The following is a 15017-nucleotide window of genomic DNA, read 5'->3' on the forward strand; positions in this document are numbered from 1 at the left end:
GGGACAGTCTCTGATACTAGACAGGGTGCTTGGACATGGTCAGTTAGCCACTTGTAGCCATCAAGCTCAAGATCCTCTCCTTGTAAGGGATGGGAAGCCAAATTTTGGGTGGGCCACTGCTTGCCTTGGTTCTTTCTGCCCGTTCCCTTTAGTGGGCTGTTTTCCTGTGTAATATGAGAAATGGAGCTATTAGTGGAATTGTACGTAATAGGTACAACTGTTAATGCTGGAGCAGGTGGGGAAAGCTGGGGAAAGGTGGGGAAAGCGGTGTCCCTAGTGAGTGAGTAGGCAGCACAGAGATCATGCAGGGTTCCCAGAATCAGGGGCTGACAGTGAATGAGAGAAAACAGTGGTAGATTATGAGCCTTGGTATGAGGTGGTACACAGGGGTTAGGGAGTAGAAAGAAGAGTGGTAGCTTATACCCTGGTGGATCCAGGTTCATTGAGCATCCTCTTCAAATGCTGGGCATTCTTCCACCCAGCTAAGACCAGCCTAAATCAGGAGGCAACTTCAGAGCAGGATGGTTGTGGATTCCTCTGGCAGTCCTGGGGGAAGAAGGAGTACCTTGTCCACCTGGACCTCCAGGCCCCTGTGTGCAAAGCAGACCACCAAATTCCCGTGTTCTGGCATGTCTGGGAAAATGTTAATGAATCATGAAAGGTAGCCCTGGACAGACAGTGCTTGCTCAAGTGTGCTGGGGCCTTTTAAACAAATCACCAAGACACTGATCCATTCTAGGATGTGCAAGCAGTGGTGAGATCTTCTGAATACAGTGTCTGGGGGAAATCAGGTTAGCATCACACAAGAAGGGCACTATAGGGTTGGGAAACGCAGTTAATAGGGCAAGTTTGGAAGAATAGTGTGAGAAAATGTGCTGGACCTCAGAATAAAATCCTCCATGAAACACAGCAAAATTGACACAGCCAAAATACATAAGATCCAGCTCTCTGTCTCAAGTCCTACATGAAAAGAAAATTGTCTACCTCTTTTCATTTGTTACTTTAATATTCTTTTCCTTGTCCTTAGAATACTGATGTAGCTGGCAAGACTATGTTCCTCCCCTAATCTGAGAGAGCGGTGGTCGGTCTCCTCTTCAAACTGCTCAACTCCTTGCTGTGACAGTGTTTTCACACAGTTATTAGGCAGGGAATGAAGGGATTTGACACTGAAATGATGAAGGGCAATGATATACCTCCAGGTCAAGATGTTGAGTGACTTTGGCTGGAGCCTTTCAGGGCCTTTAGAACAGTGTTAGCCGCCAAAAAGATTTTAAAAATGAAGTGGCAGTGTGTTGATGGGATCCCAAGGTATTCTTGCCATTCTACCACTTTACCAAGGGCAGAAACTATAGACGATAAAAATCCGCATATTGGAACCTAATCAGCCACTTAAATGGGCAATTAGAAGTCTCATCCCGCTACCACAGGCACTTTACCAATGGCAAAAGGGCCTAATGCCACATGGAGACCTCACCAGGTAAATCTTGGCAACCTCACACCATTTGTCTTTTGGGGGTGAGGGGGACATTACATTTTAAGCTATTGTAGGGTCCCGACAGCAGCAATGACTGCCTCTGAGGTCTCAACGCTATCTGCCTTGAGCACCCCAGTTTGTTAGTGACTGACTGACCCCAGTGGCCCAATAGACTACCTACTTTCCTCTGAGATCACATGGACATTGATGTATTTGATTGATGAAGCTGCAACAAAGGCTGCCATTAATTATTGAATCGACTGCCACTCATCAAATACACATATCAGTCTTACTGTTCACTGAAGTAGGCTTACCCCCCTATCCCAGCCAACTCAGACTAATGTCAGCCTTGCAGAAGAACTTCATGGTGTAGATGTTTCTGTATCATTGCATTTCTTGCCCTTTGTAATCGGAGTGATCTTAAGGGAGGGAGATGATATTGAGGTTATGTTACTGCAATGCATCCTACAGACAACACATCCATAGTATGGCAGTATTGGAGAGATTAGATAGTAAGTTCAGTGGCGGGATGGTGTTTAAGTGAACTGCATCATTTGGGCTCTGCCCTCAGTCATATTAAACTTCCTGTATGTTGCTGCAGCTGCATTCATCCAAGCGAGCAGTAAGGTTTCCATCACATCTTTGACTTAAACCTTTTGAGAGAACAGAAGTTCTAATCTCATTACAGCACATTTATAGTGGATGACGCAAAATATAAGATTTGGAGCAGGAATTGCAGCTGATATTCCCTTGTTCCTGAGTTGAGGTAAACTGTAATGCCCTACAACTCCTGTGTGAAATGGCCTAACTTAGTACAGTCCAGGGATTGCATTTGATTCTGCTTCAATATCAAAACACCAGGAATAAACATTTTCAGACATTTCAGAAACCAGCCGTAGGTTTCAAACCTATTTCTTACAGAGTTAACTATAAAGGATCAGTGAGTTATATGCTACAAGGAGATCTCCAGAGAAAATTGTACAGAACATAAATTTTAAGGCTAGATTTATGTAGAAGTTTGGGATTTACAAATCTGTGGTTTAGATTACTTCACCAATTATTTCCCCTCCTCTTGTGAAAAATGGTGCTGAAGTCAATTGTAGCATTTAAGTTACTGACTTGGCTGAGATGAACTAAGTCGTACTTTTGGTCAATATAGAATCTTAAAGTACAGCCATTGAGAGATGAGAGCATTTATCTTCACTGATAAACACAGTGGATGTAGACATAAATAGCGAAAACATCATACCTGACAATTTATTTTTCGTGTTCCATTTACCGGCAATGTTGTTCTCTCTACTGCTCTGATCGATAAGTACAGTAAATAGCAGTAGATAGGACACTGTCTGCCTTTACTGTGTAACAGAAAATGATTTCATTTAATGCTAGTATTTCTCATACATTTATGTTTTTTTCTAGTAATGATACAATAACGGCACAAATTGTCTACAACTGTTGTTCTGTAGCTGCACTTCTACTTTCGCTATTACAATAAGCCATTCATCTGCAGACTAAGTGAGACTAAGTGTTAGTCAGGTGTAAATAGTCATCTGCATACTTTAAGGAATGGTGATTGTTAATGCAGCTTTAAAATAAAATTGTTAAGGTTTAGACAAATGATTCATTTATGATCTTCACTGTCTCACCAGTCATTTGTAGAAAGGTAATTTGAGTTGAAGCATTGTTATTAGCATTTTCAGTTTTAGAATGTTTGCAAAGGTCCTGTTCACTTGTTCAGCTTGATTTAAAATACCCCATTATTTAAAGAGAAGCATGAGTTTTTCCTGTTCCATAGCCAACATTCATCCTTTCAATCAACCTTACCACACAAGTCACTCCAAACATGTATTCCCTTTGTTATGTGCTGGTTCTTGCAATGTAAAAGTTTGCATCGCTTTTTCCTCTAAAATATAAAACATGATTACCTTGGAACACACATCATTGATCATGAAGCACTTCTCATATCCCAATACAATTGCATAGTGAAAAGCATAACATAATTGCAATTTATTTCTTTATTTAGAAGATATTGATGCAAGAATGTGTTATTGGAGAAACTCCAGCTACTTATAGCAAGGAGTTACAGAGGATTTTGGGAATTGTTGATAAGAAGAGTGGAGGTGGAGGATTTTTTCTAACATTTCAGGTGCATCCTTCATTTCTGAATCCAATGAATTTTCAGTAGAAGCCATTCAATTTTCAAGAGTGAGAACTATGGCCAATTTTCCCCATCCCAAACCATAGTTAGTGTCCCTAGAATCCCGACAGTGCGAAAAGAGGCCATTTGGCCCAACAAATCTGTGCCAACTTTCCAAAGAGAATCCCACCCAGGCCCCCATCTATCCATGTAACCCTGCATTTACCATGACTAATTCACCTAGCAATAGGGTTGCACATCTGTGGACACAATGGGGCAATTTTGCATGGCAAATCCACCTAACCTGCACATCTTTAGACAATCGGAGGAAACTGGACCATCCGGCAGAAATGGGAAGAATGTGCAAACTCCACACAGGCAGTCACCCAAGGCTGGAATCAAACCCGGGTCCCTGGCACTGTGAGGCAGCAGTGTTAACCACTGTGCTGCCCTTTAGCTTTCCACGTTCTGGGGTGGCATGGTGGCTCAGTGGTTAGCATTGCTGCTTCACACCACTACGGGCTCGGGTTCAATTTTAGCCTCAGGCGACTGTCTGTGTGGAGTTTGCACATTCTCCCCCTATCTGCATGGGTTTCCTCCCCCAATCCAAAGACGTGCAGGTTAGGTCAATTGGCCATGCTAATTTGCCTATAGCATTGAAGGATGTGAAGGTTAAGTGCTTTAGTCAGGGGTAAATATAGGATAGTAGTAGAATGGGTCTGGCTGGGTTACACTTCAGAGGGTCACTGTGGAGTTGTTGGGCTGAAGGGCCTGTTTCTAAATTATAGAGATTATACGTAAGGTGGGTCAAGTTAAGTCAGCACTGATTGTGGACAGAACCCTCAGCTTTCTTGGTACTTTTATAGAAGACAAAAGCAAACTTGGCGCAGCTAGATGAAATCAAGATGACAGCAACATTTTCAGAAATTCTTACCCCTTTTTTTGAGCGTGATGATGAGACAATGTATTGATTCGGAAAGATCATTTTCATGAACAAACTCACAGTCCATTGTCTACAAGTTGCATGAATTGAGTTTGTAATTGAATTTTATTTGAATTTTCCAGATATTTCAACTAATTGAGGCATATATTGTATGGTATTCAGTGTGGAACTGCAAAGTACAGATGTGGACAGTTCCAGGTTCGGCATCGGTATGTACTGTGATGATCGACAAGGTGTCAATGCAGGTATTGCAATTCGTCTCAGTCCCTGGACCAAGGAAAAGGAAGAATAGGCAGAATTTCTCCATCAGATCATAATGTATTTAGCTGTATTGGAAAGTGATGATGTTTGATCAGATTAAGTTTAGCTATTAGTTCTCAACGACAGATGGTCTGATAAGATGTGGGTCTTAAAAACCCCCTGTAATCATAACCATTGGGGCACAATGGCAATTTTCTTTTTGTCAAACAGTTATGTGCCCATCTAGTCTGAAAAAAAAGTGGATATTATTGGCAGACTTGGGCTGCCCATTAAGTCAAACAGACTACGAATTGAGTTATTGGCCAAAGGCAGAAGACGGCTTCAGCAATTGAAGAAGAAAGTTTTAAAAACTGTTTCATCTGCAGGAAGATCAGCATTGCTACAGCAGCTGTAAACAAACTGGTTTTTTTTGTATGTGGTCTGCAAACATGTACATGTTTTTTATGCTTGCTTCATGGAAGTATACAGTATATTGGGATGATCAGAGATAACAAGAAAGCCTACTCCATCAGATTTGGAGATGCCGGTGTTGGACTGGGGTGTACAAAGTTAAAAATCACACAACACCCGGGTTTTTTTCAAGATATAATTTCAGTTACATCACACTGTAAACTTTCGCTTTAAATTCTGTGTCTTACAATCTTATTCTCCACAATCACCTGATGAAGAAGCATTGCTCTGAAAGCTAGTGGTTCCAAATAAATCTGTTGGACTATAACCTGGTGTTATGTGATTTTTAACTTTGTACTCCATCAGACCTCCTCTATATTTGATGTCGAGGGAAGATTTACAAAGAAATGAGTTACCCCACCCATTGCCTGACCATTCCAAGAAACCCTTCTTATTGTCACCCATGCTTTTCTACTTGTGCTCACTCCTGATGAAGGACTTATGCCCAAAATGGCAATTCTCCTTTTCCTCAGATGCTGCCTGACTGGCTGAGCGTTTCCAGAACCACACTCTTTGACTCTTGTTCTCACTCTAACCTGGCATGAAAGTAGACGTGAATATGCATTTGCTCCTTTCTCTTGATATCCCCTATATCTCTTAGCTTTGTCTTACTGTATCTTTTTACTCCTCTACAATATCTCAGTTTTTTTCTTTTTGTGCAAAAGAACATTCCCAAGCTAGTCATGGGCATAGTATCACTCATTACATTTTAAATGATCTTTAATGTATTAATCTAGAGAAACATCTAGCATGTCAACAGTTATGTTACAAGCTCAGATTTTAATCAAGTTTTCAATAACTGCTTTTAAGATAGCCAGGAAGTGAAGAGCACAGTTAGTAAAAATGAAAAATATCCCTACCAAAGACAGAAAATTCTATGAATAATGGAAAATCAGCAAGACCAGCCAATTCAGCTGAGAGACAGTGCCCTTAAAAGTATTTCTTTGATTGCAAGGAGTGAGGAAACTTCAGGAGAAACTAATATCTCAATTTTGGATTTTGACCAGGACTTTCAGTTCAGAAATGGTGGCAAGCTTATCAGATTAAAACTGTTTTTGCTTTTCAGAAACAGAATGCTAGTTTTTCAAAGAATTGATCTCAGATAAGAATAGCCAGTTCCAGACTGAAAGAACCTCCATGTTGATTCCGTGAGATTTTTGACATTGAGTAGAAATGTCTAGCAAAAATCTTATTCTTATCGATATCCTCACATTTTTTTTAAACAAACGTCACTGGATAATGACTGTCTGCAGGAAACTTCATTCATTTCACTTCTCTTTAGCCAAGGAGAACAATGACCTCTAATATTGCCCTTGAGGTCAGCTAATGTAGAAATAAAACCTAACACCTTGTAACTTGAATGTATTACCTTCACATTAGCACATCAGAATGATTGCAGGATCCTCTAACATTCAAGTTACTTAAATACCATCATTCCCCTGTCGTTCAGTAAGGTTCCAAGTTTCTGATCTCAGTGCCCACTTATTCATGACAGTAAAAAGGGTGGCTCCATCAGAGGTGATTTAAGAATCACAGCACCATCAGCAATAACGAAATGCTACAGTTGTTGGTCAAGGTGGAGGTCAGAGATTTGCTTTAAAGCAAATGATACAGCATGTGTTTTTGTCACTGCACAGCAACTGTGGATCTTCTCAGCTATCACAGCCAAAATATAAAAGGCACACAGCCATTTCTGTGTCGTAGCTGGTGTAATATTGTTAACTCACATAATATGTGGGTTTGAAAGGATATGAAAGTATTAAATATTCAATTGAGTGCAGCATGTGCTAACTACGATGATGATGTCACGGGGACTCAGTCAGACGAAGCAAGGATCTGTTAGGTGACAGACCTGAAATTCGTGTAACACACCAGTCATATTATCTGTAAATAGTTGCAGCAAAGCAATAAACTTCATATTGCTTGTACAACAAGAGCCTTCTAGTTAGAGTAGAAAAGTGATTGCCCTATTATATATATATATATATATAGATATATACACACACACATCCATGATACAAGTATTTCTGTGACCACTTAGCTATTAAACCACCTGACATTTACAAAAACGATTGTTTGACTGACATTCAAGGATCATTCGATTTGGTAATAAATAGGTTCTTCACTTTCCAGTTGGTGCAGAAAGGCACTGCACCACTAAAGATCAACCTATTGGAAAACCAGTGATAGAGGCATGGCATGGAGGCACTACAGAAAGGAGTTGAGAGTTGAGGGCAGGAAAGTTTGTAAGAAGCAAATACAAGTAAGTCCAGCCAGTGTTTATAACGTCATGCTGATGTCATGAACTGTGTTTGATTGTGTATTTGGTTGAATATCACAGAAAGGATAACTATTCCTAATTGAGGCTGCCATTTGTATTCAATGTGTTGTATTTATTCTTTCACAGGATGTGGGCACTGCTGATATGTCAGTATTTATTGCCCATCACTAACGTTATTAGTGGTGCTCAGCTGCCTTCTTGAATCACTGCAGTCCATCAGGTATAGATACATCCATAGTGCAGTTAGCAAGAAAATTAAGGATTTTGACTCAAGAACTATGAGGGAACAGCGATATAGCTCCAAGTCAGGATTATTTTATGCTTTGGAGGAAATATTGCAGGCAGTGGTGTTCTCATACCCTGCTGGCTTTGTTCTTCTTGGTATTAGAAATATGTTTAGAAGGTGCTTTCAAAGAAGTTTGATGAGTTGCTGCAGTGCATCTTGTATATGGTACATAGGCAAATATAAGCAAGTGTGAGGTCTGCCATCTATGTACAAGCTTTCAATATCAACTTGGTCATAGTCTTCCTGTGTAATATAAATCAGAATGCATAGTTGAGATTAGATTAGATTAGATTACTTTACAGTTTGGAAACAGGCCCTTCGGCCCAACAAGTCCACACCGACGGGCCGAAGCGCAAACCACCCATACCCCTACATTTACCCCTTACCTAACACTACGGACAATTTAGCATGGCCAATTCACCTAACCTGCACATCTTTCGACTGTGGGAGGAAACCGGAGCACCCGGAGGAAACCCACGCAGACACGGGGAGAATGTGCAAACTCCACACAGTCAGCCGCCTGAGGCGGGAATTGAACCCGGGTCTCTGGCGCTGCGAGGCAGCAGTGCTAACCACTGTGCCACCGTGCCGCCCACTAAATCTGGAACATTGACAATTAAGCAATGAGGAACATTTTTTAAAAAAATGCATGTCGACAAAGATGCCAGTTGTTTATGTTCAAATGATGTGTTTTCATGTAAACAGATCTTGATATGTTTGGGAAAAGTTTCCAAATCATATAAAGAGCTTTCTTTTTGGCTGACTTCTTAGCAAAATAAATAGGGTGGATCAGGAGTTACACAAACTCATTCTTATCGCTGGAATTTACAGCTGTACAGAACTCCAGACATACTGTACAACCAACAATGCAGATACAGAGCAGGATATATGAACATAGTCCAAACTACTCAAATTGTAATCAAATGCATCTTTGAAATACATGAGAATAGAGGTTTTGAAAAAGACACTCACACATCTGTCATGACTGTGTTGTAGTGTACCTGAAGAAGAATGCTACTACAGGTGTGAAAGAATACCTTCTGTTTTGTATTCAGGAAGTAGCATTGGCATTCAAAGCTATTGCAAATCTTTGCTGCAGGTGGCACTGGCTCCAAAATGGCACCAGCTGCAGGTGAAGTGAACGCTCAGTGTAACTTTACAGGCAGTCATTTACAGTGGGGTCAATGGTGTTCAACTGTCATTAATGCTGGTTATAGTTCATGAAGACTGCATGTACTCTGCTTACTTTCTTTTGGACTGCTTGTCTCTAAGTCATTCCAACTTGCTACAATTTGTTTTAAAAAATCAGCCAGGATTCCCAGTCTGGGTTAAGCACCAGCAACACCTGATGGAAAGTACATGTGTCCCAGTGATAGTTAAGGAGGTCAGTTGAGAGGTCAGTTGTAATGGAATAGCTGTCTCTTTCGGTCCACACCTGAAAGAATCCACTTGATGGAGGACCTTTGGTGCTTCGAAAAGTGACTCCAACATGAATCACTGTCTTTGGAAAAAGTATGAGGATGATTCAGATGATCCCGTGGTAATGGTCAGACGTAAAGTTGTTGGTGGTCCTTTGTGATGCTTGGATAGGGTCAATGAACACTGTGAATAGTGTGGACAACAATGGGAAACACTTCATTTGACAAACTAACTGAACTTGAAACCAGTACTTTCAGGAGAATAAGAAAAATATGGTCATTCAAATAATATAAATATTAATTTATTAATAGGGCAAAGTGCATAATGCTAACAGTACAACAAGTTCTGCATAACTTTTACAGCACAAGAAAGGAAATGCTAAACATTTCCATCTCCTTTACAAGTTGGCAATTTATGACTTTGGTTGCTATTTCTTCTGGTTCATAATCCCACCGTAGTGACAATGGCACAACACCATTGCATTTGCTTACAGGTAATAACCAAGCAATGCTTTACCATAGTATCAGCTGAGAGTATATTTTAGTTATTCTACTGTACCTTTGCCAATTTGTGCAGGTATTTACAGAACCAAGAATGCTGCTGCTTGTCACCAGCAAACTAACAGCAAACCACATATATTGTGATATAATCCTTTATCAGTGACCATGTGAAAGTGCATTCAAGCAGCTATGCATTCTTTTTGCTGGTGGTTATAGAATACTAATAATAAAATGTTAAGTAAGTCAATATATTGTTCCAAATATCTTGTTCTCAAAATTGGGACTAATCATACCAATAAATTGAAGTAATCAATGGCAAAAGACAAATTTCATAGTAGGGACACATTTTATGATACTGAGCAAATGTACTCTTGACTGAAGCACTGATATGCTCAGTTAACAGAGCTTTCATGCTGACTTTACATGGGCAAAGTGTTGCTTCCTTGTCAGCAACCACACAAGTGCCAATAAGACTCATTGTGGGAACATTTGATGCATTCACAATTTGTGATTACAACAGAGTACCAATAACTTGGGATAAAGTTCTGCTGAGATTTAATATTTGCTGATTTTGGTGTAGCTAAAAAGATTGAATGTGGGTAAGGCCAGACATTATAATTCAAAGTCGTTAAATTTGCTGTAAGTATTAACTACATCAAATCTGGTCCTGAGCCTGCGAGTTGTTGACTCAGGTTCCCATTCAGAATTTGAACATATGATCTAGCTGATAATTCAATGCAGTATTGAGGGAGAACTGCATTATTGGAGATGTTGACTTTTGAGTGAAATGTGAAAGTAAGACCTATTCAGATGAATGTAAGATATTTCATCACATTCTTTGGTGGAAGTGCAAGGAGTTTTGTCTTTATCTGGTTAGCACTCTTCCTGCAACCAACAAGATCAGAGCAGAATAACTTTTTATTGAACTCATTGTTCCTTGTGGGACCTTTCTGGACAAAAAGATTAATCACCGCATTTGCCTACAACAAAATGCCATGCTTCAAAAGTAGTAATCTGAAGGAGACCAGGCACTTATCAGGATCCAAGGAGAGCCAGTGGATGTGATCTATTCGAATTTCCAGAAGGCCTTTGACTGAAAGACTAAAACAAATTTATTTATAAATTAAGCTTGCAATACATGTAAATAATGTTAAATATAATTGCTACACCTGTCATTTTCCTTTCCATTTTATCATAATTTCTCTTGAAGGTAGTAAATCTTGCTGGGTAGCAGCAAATTCACTACCACCTCACCCCCAACCATCCCACCACCCGCACCCCCCACCCCAAGTTTCCATTCTTCAACTTGCTGCAGCATATTTAACTGTGAGGAATCATAAATATTCATTTGATTCTCACCATGCATTTTCCAACATGGGTACTACAAGGAAATGTAATGAGCCAGATCTAACTTTGTTCATATCAGCCAACTCATCATAGTGCAGGAATAGCATTTGGAATTCTCTTGATTTATGTCACACCACAGTAATTCAAATAGTTTCCTACTAACAAAATGTTGGAGAAATTTGTTTCTGGTCAGGAGGGGAAAATGTCTGGGTCACATTCTTATCCATGGCTGTGATTGCTGAAGTTACGTGATTAACTGGAAGTATACAATGCATGGGAATGGAACTAATCCTACCATTTTTTTGTTTCAGTCACTATGTGTGTGTAGTATACTTTTATCCACTTATTCTGGCTGTGAACCAACAAAAGTTGAAAATGAGGACAAACACATTTGAGTGTCAGCTAAACCTTCAGTTCAAAATTATAACACATCTGGGAAACTCATGATCCACAATTTTGGCTGAGCTTGTGTTGAACGCTTGAAATAAATATTTTCCCATTTTTTTTCAGTTATTTTGTCTTATGGCCTGCGTCTTCCTTTTTGAAATGCTTGAGTATCTTATAAGCAGGACATCAATTTAGCAGCGTGAGTATCCTAAATCTTGAGAGAAGCTGTGATGCCTTTAATGGGCCAATCAAATTCAGCAATGTAATTAGTGAAACAGATTTTTTCAAAAATTACCAGGGAAATGTATGAGTTCATGAAAATGAATTCATATGTTTACTTGCAATTGTTTCCGTTTATAAATTAAAATTTTAACACTTAATGACAGATGTTTGGGTTATTGACTGAAGTGAATGAAGAATCATCAGCCCTCTGCAGCATGAGGCCTACAGATGCTAATTTCGATGGCCTCATCTGCACAGTCCCCACCTGAACACAGCAGGAAGGATTAGCTTGCCAATAGGTAGGATCAAGATTTCTGATAGCATGAGGCCCCAACTGGAAAACCTTAATGTATGTTTTACAACAGTTGAATGAGTGGTTAAGATGGGAGCTAAGACAGCCTTATAGACAGGAACTAAAGTTCTCACCACAGAGTTTGCCAGATTTCTCACAAGGTCAGCAGCGTGCATCCTTGTTTTGCTTCTGACAGCAGGATCCATACCACAATGAAAGCCTGCTCTGAGATATTCTGCAGTGACCAAAGAGAATGAGATGTTGATGGCAGAAGGAAAAATCGACATGACTTTATCTATCTTTGAACATATTTCCCCTGAATTAACCTCCTATTCAATTTACCCACTCTGTTTAAATTTTGTGTTTTATTCAATTCCATTGGAATGCTCCAATTCTAATTCAAACTCTTTTAGATTTGTGCCTTGCTCCTTTAATGTCTCCTAATGAGTCACCATGTATTCCTGCTTTACTTTGCTTTCTGTTACTTAGACTAAAACTCAAATCTTCGAGTTGATTGAAGCAAATTGTGCAGCTCTGCTCCATTTGTAGTGTTAGCCTCACTTTGCATAGGTCTGATCATCAATGAACAAAGCTGCAGCCCTTTCCTCAACTCAAAAGAGCACTGGAGAGATGCATTGGTCAGGAAACATGATTATGAGTCAGAAGGAGAGATTTTCGTAAGTTTTGATATTATCTGATATGGTTTGGTAGGTATTGCTTCTGCTGTTGCAATGTGCCAGATATTTTAGGAACTGAGTCAATTTAATTGTGCTGCTGTTGACAAACTGCTCTCGTTCAAAACTCGTGTTTAAGGTTCACCACATTCCATTACACCTTGACTCCAACAAGGCCATCCTAGCCTGGGAAAAAGCAACATGAAGAGAAACAATTTTATATTTAGTTTGATAAATGAAGTGCGAGATTAACTGGTTTATATACAAGTATAATAATAAAACACCTCAACTAGATTAGATTACTTACAGTGTGGAAACAGGCCCTTCGGCCCAACAAGTCCACACTGACCCACCGAAGCGTATACCACCCAGACCCATACTCCTACATTTACCCCTTCACCTAACACTACGGACAATTTAGCATGGCCAATTCACCGAACCTGCACATTTTTGGATTGTGGGAGGAAACCCACGCAGACACGGGGAGAATGTGCAAACTCCACACAGGAAGTCGCCTGAGGCAGTAAGTGACCCGGGTCTCTGGCGCTGTGAGGCTAAAGTGGTTAGCACTACTGCCTCACAGCGCCAGAGACCCGGGTTCAATTCCTGCCTCAGGCAACTGACTGTGTGGAGTTTGCATGTTCTCCCCGTGTCTGCGTGGGTTTCCTCCGGGTGCTCCGGTTTCCTCCCACAGTCCAAAGATGTGCAGGTCAGGTGAATTGGCCATGCTAAATTGTCCGTAGTGTTAGGTGAAGGGGTAAATGTAGGAGTATGGGTCTGGGTGGTATACGCTTCGGCGGGTCAGTGTGGACTTGTTGGGCCGAGGGGCCTGTTTCCACACTGTAAGTAATCTAATGATAGGCTGAGTGACCACTATCTGTATTGTAGGGGCTCTATTATCAGGACTGAAAATGTATTGCTGGAACAGCGCAGCAGGTCAGACAGCATCCAGGGAACAGGAGAATTGATGTTTCGGGCATAAGCCCTTCTTCAGGAATGAGGAAAGTGTGTCCAGCAGGCTAAGGTAAAAGGTAGGGAGGAGGGACTTGGGGGAGGGGTGTTGGAAATGCGATAGGTGGAAAGAGGTCAAGGTGAGGGTGATAGGTCAGACTGGGGTGGGGGCGGAGAGGTCAGGAAGAAGATTGCAGGTTAGGAAGGCGGTGCTGAGTTCGATGGATTTGACTGAGACAAGGTGGGGAGAGGGGAAATGAGGAAACTGGTGAAATCCGAGTTCATCCCTTGTGGTTGGACGGTTCCTAGGAGGAAGATCAGGCGCTCTTCCTCCAACCTAGGCGGAAGATGAGGCGCTCTTCCTCCAACCTAGGCGGAAGATGAGGCGCTCTTCCTCCAACCCTAAGCAGAAAATGAGGCGCTCTTCCTCCAACGTAGAGGTATTGGATGGGTTGCGCTTCGGCGGGTCAGTGTGGACTTGTTGGGCCGAAGGGCCTGTTTCCACACTGTAATGTAATCTAATCTAAAAAAAAACTAGTCTCCCTTACATTAATCGTCCCTCAAACCCTTGATTTACAGATAGCTATCTAACTCCCAATATGTTGTCCCTAAGTCTGGACATTCTGTTACTTGCATTTAAAAGTCTCCTCAACACCTTTATTTTCCACAGTGTATTTCAATAACTTGCCTGGGTGTGGCCCAGTGGTTCGCACTTTTACTTTTAAATCAAGAAAAGTAGGTTTAAGCCCCACTGCAGAGATTTGGCCTGGATGCTCATTGAGTCAGTATAATTCAGAAATCCTGTAAAAATGGCAAGCGGATCTTGATTCTGGGAATGCTGATTTTATTTTTGGGGAATGTCTTTTAAGGATGCAGGCTTGTTCAAACCACAGTCTGCACAAGGTACTCCTGTGCTGGCTGGCTCCAGAGTAGGTATACACATGCTTCAATCCTCCACAACTTTCTTGCAGTTGTGCCAATTTTTTAAAGGAATCACATTTCATGACACTACCAAGATGTCATGAACAATAGCCTGTTTGAAAGAAGTTGAGAGGCTCTTCTTCAAGTCCGCCATGCCCAAGTAAGATTCCCACTTACCCACATCACCTCGCTCCTTGCCAAACTGGGTGATAGAAATCCAGTAGTACATTGAAACATCTGAGCCCTTGCCTCATTGATAGCTCTTCATCTCTGATCTTGGTTGTCAATTGCAGAATGTCTATTTCATAAGCAAAGAAATATTTGTAGTTTCAGCCATTGACACTTTAACAGTCCAATGGATTTACATTTTTATTGGGCTGTAGTGAAAATGAACTTTTAATAAAATGAAAAGTTATCAACACACGTCTGTTTCTTTATACGAGTTTGTCTTTATGTTTCCTACAGTTATTGT

The 15017-nt window shown here is 40.7% G+C and overlaps 1 long non-coding RNA gene across 1 annotated transcript; it reads right to left on the reverse strand.

The window, feature by feature from the left end:
• Positions 1-10532: 10532 nt before the first annotated feature.
• LOC148145121 (uncharacterized) lies at positions 10533-14804 on the reverse strand. The gene is made up of 3 exons (XR_015750993.1): positions 14723-14804; positions 12134-12234; positions 10533-10852 (listed from the first exon to the last, which is right to left on the reverse strand). It is a non-coding gene; the product is annotated as an uncharacterized LOC148145121 (long non-coding RNA).
• Positions 14805-15017: the final 213 nt, after the last annotated feature.

Source organism: Chiloscyllium plagiosum, unplaced genomic scaffold (assembly GCF_037043375.1).
Source record: "Chiloscyllium plagiosum isolate Xiang-an unplaced genomic scaffold, Cpla_swu_hap1 HiC_scaffold_26, whole genome shotgun sequence".
Taxonomy (NCBI): domain Eukaryota; kingdom Metazoa; phylum Chordata; class Chondrichthyes; order Orectolobiformes; family Hemiscylliidae; genus Chiloscyllium; species Chiloscyllium plagiosum.